General features: G+C 49.8%; 1 protein-coding gene across 3 annotated transcripts in view; it reads right to left on the reverse strand.

Annotated features, from left to right (window-relative positions):
• Positions 1-14,431, reverse strand: part of tmem266 (transmembrane protein 266) — a 154,595-nt gene extending 140,164 nt beyond the window's left edge. The window contains exons 1-3 of one of the 3 annotated variants that reach the window (XM_038784437.1): positions 14,333-14,431; positions 12,409-12,627; positions 8,501-8,563 (exon numbers count right to left, since the gene is read on the reverse strand). The gene's annotated coding sequence lies outside the window, so the exon portion shown is untranslated. Of the gene's footprint in view, positions 1-8,500; positions 8,564-12,408; positions 12,823-14,332 lie in introns of those variants that run through there. The other 2 variants (XM_038784436.1, XM_038784438.1) reach the window with 2 other exon arrangements.
• Positions 14,432-14,667: the final 236 nt, after the last annotated feature.

Raw genomic sequence — 14,667 nt, forward strand, 5'->3', positions numbered from 1 at the left:
ACCCCCAGGGGTGGGAGTCTGGAACTGCAGCACGGGAGAGAGGCACTCCGCGCCATATTGGGCGACCGAGGTTCAGGATGGCCATTCCTGAAGAGCTCCTGGGCACCGCGTACTGCGCCCTCCCGGGACAAAGCAATCTCGGTCGCTTTCTTCAGATCCAGATTAGTTTCACCTTACAAACGTCCTTGGGTCGCCCCATCTCTGATCTCGCAAACCAAACGGTCTCTGAGCGCCGCAGGTAATGTCGGGCTGAACTCACAGAACTCGGCGACTTTTCGCAAACAGCCCAGAACTTCCGTTACCTGTTCGCCCAGGTGTTGAGAAGCCACGTGGAAATGAAGACGGCAAACGGTTAGCGGCGTTTTCAAGTCAAAATGGTTGCCAACCAGCGTAACGAGCTCCGCAAACTGGCAGGTGTGAGTCGGGTAAAAGTTAAACTTTTGATAATGCTGTAAGTCGCCCCACTGCATTCGCGAGGAGGGTCACCGTCTTGTCTGTCGTCCCTGACTATGTTATTCAGACAAAGAAAATAGCGCATTCGCTCAATCCTCCGTCTTGGCATCCAACACCTCTATATTACCGATAAGTGGCATGTTTGTTGCCTGAATGGAGGCTTCCTGAGGACGAACCGAGGCGGGCCCGGTCTGGAGGAAATGGCGCCTCCTTGTCACCAGAGTAAAGTCTCAAGCAAGCGACCACTCGGAGGCGATGACTGTAGAAAAGTTTGGATTTATTCTCCTTACTATTTTACACTTCCTACTCCCGAAGGGTCTCCTTCAACCACACCCAGGCCACGGATCTATGCCCCAGCAGTCCTAGAAAAAGTGGGGAGGGTGGTTGCACCATGCCCCCCCCCCCCCCCCCCCCCCCCCCCCCCCAGCTGGATAAATCGTACTCAGGTGAGGCCACAGGGACTCTGAGGTTGCAGATCCCTGGGCCTCTTGCAGGGTGACAACCGCTGCCCTAGCTGATCCCCACCCTGTCCCCGGAACCCACCCACAGCAATTCACTGCCTCTGGCCCATTCATCTCTTCACTGGGCCAGAAAGGCTCAGGCCAATTCTAACGCACCCACTTGGGCCCTGAGGACAGTTTTTATGTGTCTACTGCCACATTACCTAAGATAAATTGTGCTCTTCTGGTGTTTACAGATTAGGCACTACACTTAACCAGCACTGATAGTATCACTTCTCCTCTGTAGTGATCCCATTAAAATAAAGTGCTGATTGCATTAATAATAGATATTTATTGTATTCATCATAATAACATTTAATGACTACTACACAACCCTATTAATAAATGCACCATATTTACCCCACATGACAATAGTGACTATACATTATATTATATATTAAAAGCACTTTATTGGCTGTAGACCGCTTTGAGGTCATGAAATCAGATAATCATATAGTCCAGAGAGGCCCTTCATCCCATCAAGCCTGCACTGGCAAAATAAACTACTCCTCTAATCTACACCAATCCCACTTTCCAGCACCTGGTCCATGGCCTTGAATATTATGACATTTCAAACGTTCATCCAAGTACTTTTTAAAGATTGTGAGGTTTCCTGCCACAACCACCCTCCCAGCGCCGTGCATTTCACCACCCTGTGGGTGAAAGGACTTTTCCTCAAATCCCCTCTAAACCTCCTGGTCTTTCATTTTACAATTCTGTTCCTGGTTACTGACCCTTTAACCGAGGAGAATGGCTGATTTCTATCCACCCAGTCCATGCCCCTCATAATCCTATACACCTCAATCAGGTCCCCCCTCTCAGCCTTCTCTGCTCCAAAGAAAATGCCCTGAGCTTATCCAGCCTCTCTTCACAACTAAAATGCTCCATCCCAGGTAACATCCTGGTGAAAATCCGCTGCACCCTCTTCAGTGCAATCACATCTTTCCTATAGTGGGATGACCAGAACTGAACACAGTGCTCCAGCTGTGGCCGAATCAAGTTTTGTACAGCTCCAACATAACCTCCCTGCTCTTATAATCAATGCCACAGCTGATAACGGCTAGTGTCCTGTATGCCTTCTTAACTACCCTAGTTAGGGTAGCACTGTGACTTCACAGTGCCAGGTTCAATTCCCGGCTTGGGTCACTGCCTGTGCGGAATCTGCACGTTCTCCCCGTGTCTGCGTGGGTTCCCTCCGGGTGCTCCGGTTTCCTTCCACAAGTCCCGAAAGACGTGCTGGTAGGTGAATTGGACATTCTGAATTCTCCCTCAGTGTACCCGAACAGGCGCCGGAGTGTGGCGACTCGGGGATTTTCACAGTAACTTCATTACCGTGTTAATGTAAGCCTACTTGTGACAATAAAGATTATTAATTATTAAATTATCTTCAGGCATCTGTGGACAAACATCCCAAGATCCATCTGTCCCTTTGAGCTTCCTCGTGTCCTACATTTTATTGAGTTCTCCCTTGTCATGTTACTCCTTCCAAAGTGCTCTTTTCAGGGTTAAATTCCATCTGGCACTGATCTGCCCATCTGACCAATCCGTCTTTACTCTTTAACCCATGACCTTCTCAATCACCCGGCCAATCCTTCTGTCAATCCGGCCAATCCTCCTGTCATCTGCAAACTTACTTATCAACCCCCCGACATTTTCTTCAATATATTTTCTATACCTCACAAACAGTACGGGACCCAGCACTGATCCATGTGGTAGGCTACTGGACACCGGTCTCCAGTAACACAAACAGCCTTCCACCACCATCCTCTGCCTCCTATCACTAAGCTAATTTTGGATCCAACCTGCCACGTTACCCTGAATCCCATGTCCTTTTAGCCTCGTTGTCAGTCTCCCAAGTGGGACTCTGCCGAAGGCTTTGCTGAAATCCATATCAACTGCATGGCCCTCACCTATACACCTGGGCACCTCCTCAAAACATTCAATCACATTTGTTAGGCATGGCCTCCCTCTGACAAAGCTATGCTGACTATTGCTGATCAAACCTTGCCTCTCCAAGTGGAGATAGATTCTCTCCTTCAGAATGTTCTCCAATAGTTTCCCCACCACTGACGTGAGACTCCCTGGTCTTTAATACCCTGGTTTATCTCTAACCCCTTTCTTGAAAAGTGGAACCACATTAGCTGTCCCCCAGCCCTCCGGTACCTCCCTTTACCTGAGGAAGGAGCTGTGCTCCGAAAGCTAGTGATTCAAAACAAACCTGTTGGACTTTAACCTGGTGTTGGAAGACTTCTTACTGTGCACCTCCCTTGTGGCCAGAGAGGACTTAAAAATTGGATCAGAGCCCCTGCAATCTCCTCCCTCGCCTTGCACAGCAGCCTGGGGTACAACTCATCTGGCCCTGGGGATTTGTCCACTTTTAAGCCCGCCAAAACCTCTACTATCTCTTCACTCCCTGTGTCAAATGTGTCACATAAATGCACAGATTTTTATGCAATACACTGGTGGCATTATTAATGTTAATCTTGGTGGATTTCTCCAGTCTTTGCGATTCACTTTTCCTGCCAGTTCCCCCTGCCTGCTAGTTTACCAGCGGCATGGGGTGGTTACAATGGAAATTCCATTGACAAACGGCGGGAAGATAGAATCACTCCACCAGCGAGTGGTGCACAGCCAAGAAACACACGGCTGGGATCCTGAGAATCAAGCCCCTTATCTATTAAGACAGAATTTCTAATGATAAGCAATTATGTTTTTCAATTATACACAATGATTCTTGTCTTGTTCACAATATATTGGCTATTGATTATTAAGAGAGTAACATGTTGTCTCAATAGTCTAGCGCAGATGGCATCATTGAATGTATTAGTGAGTTTACCAATCCCAATGAGGATTGTGAGGATTCAACTTCATTCAAAGCACAGCTACCTGCTTGAAAAGCAACCTATCCACCACCTTAAGCATTCACTCCCTCCACCACCGGCGCACAGTGTGGACCATTTATAAGATTATTTTTTAAAATAAATTTAGAGCATCCAATTCATTTTTTCCAATTAAGGGGCAATTTAGTGTGGCCAATCCACCTACCCTGCACACCTTTGGGTTGTGGGGGTGAAACCCACGCAAACACACGGGGAGAATGCGCAAACTCCACACGGACAGTGACTCAGAGCCGGGATCGAACCTGGGACCTCGGCGCCGTGAGGCAGCAGGGCTAACCCACTGCGCCACCATGCTGCCTGACCATCTATATAGAACATAGAACAGTACAGCACAGAACAGGCCCTTCGGCCCTCAATGTTGTGCCGAGCCATGATCACCCTACTCAAACCCACGTATCTACCCTATACCCGTAACCCAACAACCCCCCCTTAACCTTACTTTTATTAGGACACTACGGGCAATTTAGCATGGCCAATCCACCTAACCCGCACATCTTTGGACTGTGGGAGGAAACCGGAGCACCCGGAGGAAACCCACGCACACAGGGGGAGGACGTGCAGACTCCACACAGACAGTGACCCAGCCGGGAATCGAACCTGGGACCCTGGAGCTGTGAAGCATTTATGCTAACCACCATGCTACCGTGCTGCCCCCTAAGGCACTGAGGCACTCACCAAGACACCTTTCAAACCCGCAAACTCTACCATCTAGAAGGACAAGGCAGCAGACACAAGGGAACACCGCCCCCTGGGCGTTTCCCTCCGAGTCACTCGCCATCCTGGGAAAATATCGGCCGTTCCTTCACTGTCACTGGGTTAAAATCCAGGGATACCCTCCCTAACAGCGCAGTGACTGCAGCGGTTCAAGAAGGCGGCTCACCAGCACCTTCACAAGGGCAACGAGGGATGTGCACGAAATGCTGGTCGAGCCAACAATGTCCACTTCCCAAGAATGAAAAGAAAGAGGCCACAAAATGGGCTTTTGGTCAGTCAAATTAAAAAGGTGCTTTGCGTCCACCTGCAGGTCCACATTAATCGAGAGTTAGCCAATTGAGTCTTGATAAAAATGTATGTACCAAACAAGTGTCAACAGAGCGCAGCCAGTAATTATTGACCTGCCCTCCCAAGATTAAAAATAAATTTCCCTTTTTCATCCCTTACTTGGCTGAAAGGACTGGCAGGTGACCAGGCTTCCAGGGTTCTGCCTGTACTGACCCTGTTCATCAGGAGAACATAAATCCCAGCCTGACGCTCCCACTGCAGCACTGAGGGAGCCCTGCACTGTCACAGATGTCGCCTTGTGGTGGAAATGTTAAACCGAGCCCCTGTCTGCACTCTGAGGGGACCCCATTTAAAAATGGCGTCCTGATCTCTCGCTACGCTGGTTTAGCTCAGTGGGCTAAATCAGCTAATCTCTCGCTTAGGGGCTGGTTTAGCTCAGTGGGCTAAATCACTGGCTTTGAAAGCAGACCAGGCAAGCCAGCAGCACGGTTCGATTCCCGTATCAGCCTCCCCGGACAGGCACCGCAATGTGGCGACTAGGGGCTTTTCACAGTAACTTCATTCAAGCCCACTTGTGACAATAAGCGATTTTCATTTCATTGGGGCAGCACGGTAGCATGGTGGTTAGCATAAATGCTTCACAGCTCCAGGGTCCCAGGTTCGATTCCCGGCTGGGTCACTGTCTGTGTGGAGTCTGCACGTCCTCCCCGTGTGTGCGTGGGTTTCCTCCGGGTGCTCCGGTTTCCTCCCACAGTCCAAAGATGTGCGGGTTAGGTGGATTGGCCATGCTAAATTGCCCGTAGTGTAAGGTTAATGGGGGGATTGTTGGGTTACGGGTATAGGGTGGATACGTGGGTTTGAGTAGGGTGATCATTGCTCGGCACAACATCGAGGGCCGAAGGACCTGTTCTGTGCTGTACTGTTATATGTTCTATGTACGCCGAGTTCCCGCGGACAGAGCTCCTCAGTGAAGAAAACGGGGCTGAGTATGGGGCGTTCCTTGCTGAGGCCCCGTATTTACCCGGCGTCACGTTAGATAGCGTTGTGCCTCTCTGCGCTACCAGTGCCGGGAAACAGGTGGTTAAACATGCTCGCTGTGGGACACAATTCCCATTTGGTTAGATCGCACCCTCTATTCGCCATAGAGGGAGCGCAGCAAAGTTTCGCCCGACTGATTCCTGGGACGGCAGGTTCGTCGTGTGGGGAGAGATGGGGTCGACTGGGCCTGTATTCGCTGGGGTTCAGAAGAATGAGGGGGGATCTGATTGAAACGTATAAAGTTCTGGCAGAGTGGATTCAGGGATGTTGCGTTGTGGGGGGTGGGGGGGGATCTGTCGAGAACAAGGGGTCACAGCCACAGGATATGGGGTCAGCCATTTTGGACGGAGATGAGGAGACATTTCTTCACTCAGAGATGGTGAGCCTGTGGAATTCTCCACCACAGAAGGCTGTGGAGCCCCAAGTCACTGACTGTATTTAAGAAGGAACAGGTAGATTTCTAGACTCTAAAGGCATCGAGGGATCTGGAGAGCGCGGCGATCTGGTATTGAGGTAGAACTATCTTGAAGGGGGGGTCTCCCACTTAAGATGGAGATGAGGAGGAATTTCTTCCCTCAGCGGGTGGTGGGTCTTTCAAATTCTCTCCTCCGGGGGAGGGGGGGGGGGGGGGGGCTGGATCACTAAATATCTTCAAATCTGAGCTGGATCAGATTTCTGGGGGGTCAGGGGTTACTGGGGGGTGGGGAGGAGGCAGCAAAGTGGAGTTAAAGCCACAATCAGATCTTATCAACAGGCAGAGCAGCCAGTAGCACAAGTGGCTAGCACTGTGGCTTCACAGCGCCAGGGTCCCAGGTTCGATTCCCCGCTGGGTCACCGACTGTGCGGAGTCTTCACGTTCTCCCCCGTGTCTGCGTGGGTTTCCTCCGGGTACTCCGGTTTCCTCCCACAGTCCAAAGACGTGCAGGTTAGGTGGATTGCCCGTGCTAAATTGCCCTTAGTGTCCAAAAAGGTTCGGACGGGATATTGGGTTACGGGGATAGGACGGAATGAGGGCTTAAGTGGGTCGGTGCAGACTCAATGGGCCAAATGGCCTCCTTCTGCACTGTATGTTCTATGAGGGGCTGAACGGTCTGCTCCTGAGGTTGGGATGTATGAATGCAAGTCTTTCTTTTTGATTAATCTCTCTCCCATCCCATAGGAGCGTTCCTCTCCGCTCAGCCTCTCCCACTCCCTCTCTCGAAATGCGGGGAACGCCTCTGTGCACCAGCAGTGGGAAATCCCTGGGTGCATGTACAAATGGACGGATTTGGGATTGATTACATGTAGCACAGGGGGGAGAGGATCGGTCCAGCCCTCAATCGCACTATTACCAGCAGGTATCACCTGGAGGGAGAATTTTAATGAAAAGATGGATCTCACGATCTGGGATACAATACTGGGATGATGGGACAGGGGAAGGAGAGGCCCTAAAGGAGAAGTTAAATCCAGATTTGGTCATTCCTGGGGCATTTGTAATATTAACCGGCATCACAAAATAACAATGATGTCATATCAGCGCTGATTACTCATTCCCCGTCAACCTCCTTCTCAGAACTGTCAACACAGGTAAATGAACTGTTCTTCATGATTCAAAAGGAATGACTCCAGATAGGGATATTCACTCTATCAAAGGGGGCCTGATGATGAGACCCCTTATTCGAAAAGTTATTTAATAGGAAGATTCCCCCCCTATTTAACAGGAATGATTAGGGAGATGCCACATGGGATTTTACTGAAGGTACTTTCTGAAAGGGGCCTTGATCAAACCTGCTACAACAATGCAGTCTGCAATTCCCTCCCTAAACCTCTCTGTCTCTCAGCGTCTTCCAACTCCCCACACCTAAACAGCTACCTTGTTTGACCAGGCTTACTTGTCCGAATATCACCTGATTTTTAAAAAATAATTTCACGGGATGTGAATTTATTGGGCATTTATTGCCCATCCCTAATTCACCTTCTTGAACCGCTGCAGCCCATGTGGTGTAGGTAAACCTACGGTGCTGTTAGCGGCGTGGGGTGGGGGGACCTTCCAGGATTTTGACCCAGCGACAGTGAAGGAAAGGCCATTATATTCCCAAGTCAGCATGGTGCTTGGCTTGGAGGGGAACTTCCAGGTGGTGATGGTCCCCTGTGTCCGCCGCCCTTGTCCTTCCAGATGGCAGAGATTGTGGGTTTTGAAGGTGCTATCAAAGGGGCTTTGGTGTGCGGCTTGGAGGGCAACTTAAGTGGCTTCAACGATGCACCGTGGACTGCCGGACTACGTTGAAGCTAGTCTAAAATTGCTGAACTCAATGTTGAGTCCTGAGGGCTGTAAAGTGCCTGATCAGAAGATGAGATGCGGCCCCTACAGTTTGCGCCAGGCCCAGGCCTTACTGGAGCGTTGCAGCAGGCCAAGGACAGACATGTGGGCACGAGAGCAAGGTGCCGAGTTAATAAAGTGTTGAGCATAGAAACGGAACAGAATGATGCATTTTCCAAAGGCCACATTTTACAAGAGCTGGCCCTGACTTTTCACCCAGTGGCTAACACATTATGGACTGTAACATACAATTTTCTAATGTCATACACAGCCCCCGGCACATGGAAAGGCCATTCGGCCCAACTCACCTATGCTGGCGTCGTTGCCCCTCTTAATTTAATCAGAAGCAAAATACTGCAGATGCTGCGGATCTGAAATAAAAACAGAAAACGCTGGGAATACTCGGCAGGTCGGGTAGATTCTGCGGAGAGAGAGAAACAGAGTTAACGTTTCGAGTCTGTATGAGTCTTCTTCAGAGCAGCTTTCACTGCTGAAGAAAAGTTATTTTGACTGGAATCGCGAGCTCTGTTTCTCTCTCCACCCTCTTCATTTACCCCATGGGTATATCCACATATTCCTTCCACACTCATGCCTATCGTCCCAGTGGACGAGTATCCAGACTGGAAGCCTGCAGTTGGAGAGTTTACCCGAAATTAACTTTGAAAAATAATATATACATCGAAAGAAAACCTCAGTATTCTTTGCGCAGTTCCTTCCGAGCATGCAGTTTCAACCTATCCAGGAAATGATTTTTATTTATTGCACGGTGAGGATAATTTCGATGCACCCCTGCTGTGCAGTGAAATCAAAAATGATAATTGACTGCATTAAATTACGACCTGACAGCTGTGGTGCATTTCCTAACCAACTCTAAATCTCCAGAAACAAAGCCTCATCATTAATCATATAATACACCGGCCCGCTAACTTTGAATAACTGAAACACGCAAAATGTCATTTCTGTTTCACTGGGCTGCGAGCCCTTTAACTGGTGTTTGGATCAAAATCCTGAGCGCCCTAAAGCTGAGAGGCATAACTCCACCTGCAAGAGCCCAAGTCCTTTCACTTGGGCTTGGTTGTGGTTGCAAAGACAAGTTCACTTTATTTGGGTGCAGGTGTGTGTGTGTGTGTGGGGATATATTTCCAGGTTGGGATGGTGTTTGACTTGGAGGGGAACTTGGTGGGGTTCCCATGTGTCTGCTGCCCTTGTCCCGCTAGATGGTAGAGGTCGTGGGGTTTGGAAGGTAATGTCGAAGGAGCGTTGTTGAGTTCCTGCAGTGCATCTTGCAGAAGGCTGGCACTGGAGGGAGTGAATGCGTGCAGATGGTTTGCCAATCCCGTGCCCTTGCCAAAGGAGGATAAAGAACGAGAAATACATACTGCTGCCATGTGCGTGCAGTCAGGTCACCTGCGGCACTGCGGCATGCCCTGGCAGGACGGTGGCACAGCTGTTAGCACTGCTACCTCACAGCGCCAGGGACCTGGGTTCAAATCCGGCCGCGGGTGACTGCCTGTTGTGAGTTTGCACTTTCTCCCCTGGTCGGCACGGGTTTCCTTTGGGTGCTCCGGTTACCTCCCGCATGTGCAGGTTAGGTGGATTGCCCCTCAGTGTCCAAAAGGATATGTGGGGATACTGGGTTAATACGGTGGGGATGTGAGCCTAGCTAGGGTGCTCTTGCGGAGGGCCGGTGCAGACTCAATGGGCCGAATGACCTCCTTTTGCTCTGTAGGAATTCTGATAAATACTTGCATTGATTTGGCACTAACAATGTGGCAAGGTGCCCCAAAGTGCTGTGCAATCATAGAATCATAGAATTTACAGTGCAGAAGGAAGCCATTCGGCCCATCGAGTCTGCACTGGCCCTTACAAAGAACACCCCACTCAAACCCACGTATCTACCCTATCCCCGTAACCCAGTAACCCCCACTTAACCCTTCTTTGGGCACTAAGGGCAATTTATCATGGCCAATCCACCTAACCTGCACGTCTTTGGACTGTGGGGGGAAACCGGAGCACCCAGAGGAAACCCACGCAGACACAGGGAGAACGTGCAAACTCTGCACAGACAGTGACCCAAGCCGGGAATCGAACCTGGGATCCTGGAGCTGTGAAGCAACTGTACTAACCACTGGGCTGCTGTGCTGCCCAATCAGGGGACGATTGACTGTCAAAGAAGGAGATGTTATGGCTGATGGTCAAAGAGGCCGGTTTTGAGCAGAATGTTAAACGGATAAGAGGGGTGGAGGGGATTAGGGAGGGAATTCCATGCCTTAGGGGCTAGGCTGGTGAAGGCACGGCCGTGAATGGCGGGACAGAGGAAGCAAGGGATGGGCAACATGTACCATATCTTCAATGCACCTGTGTGAAACCGTGGGACATATTTGTTTTTTATAAATAAATTCAGAATACCCAATTCATTTTTTCGAATTAAGGGGCAATTTAGCATGGCCAATCCACCTAACCTGCACATCTTTGGATTGTGGAGGTGAGACCCACACAAACAGGGGGAGAATGTGCAAACTCCACACGTACAGTGACCCGGGGCCGTGATCGAACCCAGGTCCTCAGCGCCCTGAGGCAGGAGTGCTAACCACTGCGCCACCATGCCACCCGTGGGATCTTTCAGCTCAAAAAAATAAACCACACACAAAATAAGTATAATAGGAACAGTGAACTGTTCTCAGACACTGTCATCCATCACCCACGGATATGCTCGCTGACTTAACCAGTCAGATCATTTGCCACTCTCATTAATGAATTAATATTGTTTATTACAATGCAACCGAATGGTCGGCTCTATGCTCATTGGACTCAGAGGTGAAAATTGTGGGGAATAGTTAGCCAAGGAGAAGGGGGAAGGTAGGGAGAGAGAGAGATGGGGAGGAAGGGGAAGAGAGGGGAAAAGAGCAAAAGAGAGGGAGAGGGAAGAGAAGGCAGGAAAAAGAACCTGACCTGGATAAAGTTTATCTTAAATGATATCAGACACAACTGGAATATGAATTCCTGTCATTCTGCTGATTCAAATGGTCTGTTTCGGTATAATGCCAGGGAGAAGGTGAGCAAGATTTTTCTCCCCAACTATTACTCCGTGTCAGGTGGAATTCTACCAAATGCAATCCACGACTCGCTTCCCTCACACATACTCCTGGAGCTCCCCTGTGCAATGCCACAACCAGGAAAGGAGTTCTCGCGGCTACTCCAGGAGAGGTGAGCTTCTTTTTTAAAAATTTAGAGTACCCAATTCATTTTTTCCAATTAAGGGGCAATTTAGCGTGGCCAATCCACCTAACCTGCACATCTTTGGATTGTGGGGGCGAAACCCACGCAAACGTGGGGAGAATGTGCAAACTCCACACGGACAGTGACCCAGAGCCGGGATCGAACCTGGGACCTCGGCGCCGTGAGGCTACAAGGCTAACCCACTGAGCCACCGTGCTGCCCCGAGCTTCTTCTTAACCATCTTCACCAATGTGAGGATTATCACCAAATTGATGTTGAATAGGTATTTTCTCCCCCAAATCTGTGTGCTGGGCGAGCTAAAAGATTAAGTTCCAACAGTGAGAGACAATGAATGGAATTAACCCTGATTTCCGGCCCCTTCCCCTCAATAAACATTTGAGCGAAGGAGAAACTGATCTCCCCCCGCCCCCCAACACCACTTGGCCCACCACCCCCGGAATATTGATGAATTCCTGTTTAAAGATCGCACCGCTCCCCCTAAGACGAGGCTGACATCCCAAATTCGGAGGTAGGTCTGCCCAGACACACACTGCAAGCGTCCCTCTGGTCACTCGCGAGCTTGTTGACACATTCGAATCTGGATTATCTCTCTGGCTGCTGTTAAAGTTTCAAGGCCTCGATGATTTGACCTGTTCTTGGTGGTGTGTTGTTTTAAACACACGCACACGCACACACCCGCGTAGAGACATGCACAATGCATTGAAATCTAAACATAAATCTTCCAAGGTCTAAGATGCACCTTCCAATTTGGAAATGCAAAGCTCCCCTTCTCCCATTCCCTCTGAAATCACTTCCTCGTGGCTATTTACACTACCTCGGAACTCAGCATTGACATAATTGTCTATTTAGAACATTGCATTTTACATGCGATGCCTTGTGGCTCTAGAAAGGAAGGGATGGCAGGCGTGTTATTTATTTCATCTCTCTCTCTCTCTCTCTGTGTAAAGGATTGATGGTTAAGAAATTGCATCGTTACCTTCTGCAAGTCACATCCTGGATAGCCAGCGAGGGTGGCCCCCTACCCCCTTTGCCTGACGAGACTGACGGCGAGGAGGACGGGAGGAGGGAGAGGGTGTGTGGGGGGGGGGGTTCTCCTGGGTCTCGCACGGGAGTCGGTTTGTCTCGGTGGAGAGGTCTCTCTCTCTCTCTCTCTCCCGTTTAGCGGATTTGCCTTCCACCCGGACTGCTGCCGCTCCTGCTCAGGAACAAGGAGTGGAATAAAAATGCTAGCGTCATCACCAGCTCACCCAAAAAAACCCAAACAAACCCCAGCACTGGTTTTAGCATTTACACATACACACACACTCATACACACTCATACACACCCACACATACTTACCCCCACACAAACACACATACACCCACACATACACACACACTCACCCACACACATACACACACACACACACATACCCCCACACACAAACACACATACACCCACACATACTTACCCCTACACAAACACACACACACCCACACATACACACACACTCACCCACACACACACACACCCACACATACACCCACACATACACACACACTCACCCACACACATACACACACACACACCCACACATACTTACCCCCACACACACACAAACACACATACACCCACACATACACACACACACCCACACACACACATACACACACACCCACATACACCCACACATACTTACCCACACACATACACCCACACATACTTACCCCCACACAAACACACATACACCCACACATACACACACACTCACCCACGCACATACACACACACACCCACACATACACACACACATACTTACCCCCACACACACAAACACACATACACACACACTCACCCACACACACACATACATACACACACACCCACATACACACACACATACTTACCCACACACCCACACCCACACATACTTACCCACACACACACCCACCCACACATACACACACTCACACACACACATACCCACACATACTTACCCACACACACACATACACCCACACATACACACACTCACCCACATACACACACACACCCACACATACACCCACACATACTTACCCACACACACACATACACACTCACCCACACACACATACACACACACATATACACACAAACTCACCCACACACAGGCAAACATACATACACACACCAGCACATACACCCACCCATACACACACCCACCCACACACACCCACCCACACATACATCCATGCATACACACACTCACCCACACATACACAGACACACACATAACCACAAACTCACCCACACACACACATACACACACACTCACCCACACACACACACATACACACACACCCACACATACATCCACACACACACATACACACACTCACCCATACACACATACACCCACCCACACACATACCCACACACACACCCACACACACACATACACACCCACACACACACACACCCACACAGACATACACACACACACATGCACACACACATACACCCACATACACACACACATACCCACACACATACACACACATAGACACACACACATACGTACGCACACGTAAACATACACACACACACAAACCTACACATACACACACCCACACATACATCCACACACACACATACACAAACTCATCCACACACACACATACACCCACCCACACACACATAAACATACACACACATGCACACGGACACATACATACACATACAATCACACAGGCACCCATACACAAACAGAGAGGCACATGTACCCACTGGATTAACGGGGGGGGGGGGGGGGGCGGGGCTCTGCACACACACATGTACCCACTAGATAAACGGGGAGGGGGAGGTGGGTTAGGGAAATGCACACACTCAGAAAATAATCGACAGTAATGCAACAAGACAACAAAACAGAAACACAAACCGAGCTTCTTTCCTCCCCAACCCCCTTCTTTCCCCCCGCAGCCACACGAGCAGAGAGAGAGTGAGGTAGAGAGAGGTTTCCTTGCAGAGGGGGAAGACTGCAATTAGCCAAGGAGCTGGCCAGCGTGCTGAAACCTCCAGCCCCGGGACTGGGCTCCGTGCGGCACGAACGTGCTCACAGACGGGGGGACGCTCAATATAGCAGCAGTGATGCTGTTCCGACTCATTTTGTTAGCGATAATTAAATGCTCGCCTTTTACTTAAGGGTGGTCTGAGGTTATTTATAAGCCTCTGGTTTGTGTGTGTGTGTGTGAGCGTTATTGTGGCCTCAGGTTC

Source organism: Scyliorhinus canicula, chromosome 24 (genome assembly GCF_902713615.1).
Source record: "Scyliorhinus canicula chromosome 24, sScyCan1.1, whole genome shotgun sequence".
Taxonomy (NCBI): domain Eukaryota; kingdom Metazoa; phylum Chordata; class Chondrichthyes; order Carcharhiniformes; family Scyliorhinidae; genus Scyliorhinus; species Scyliorhinus canicula.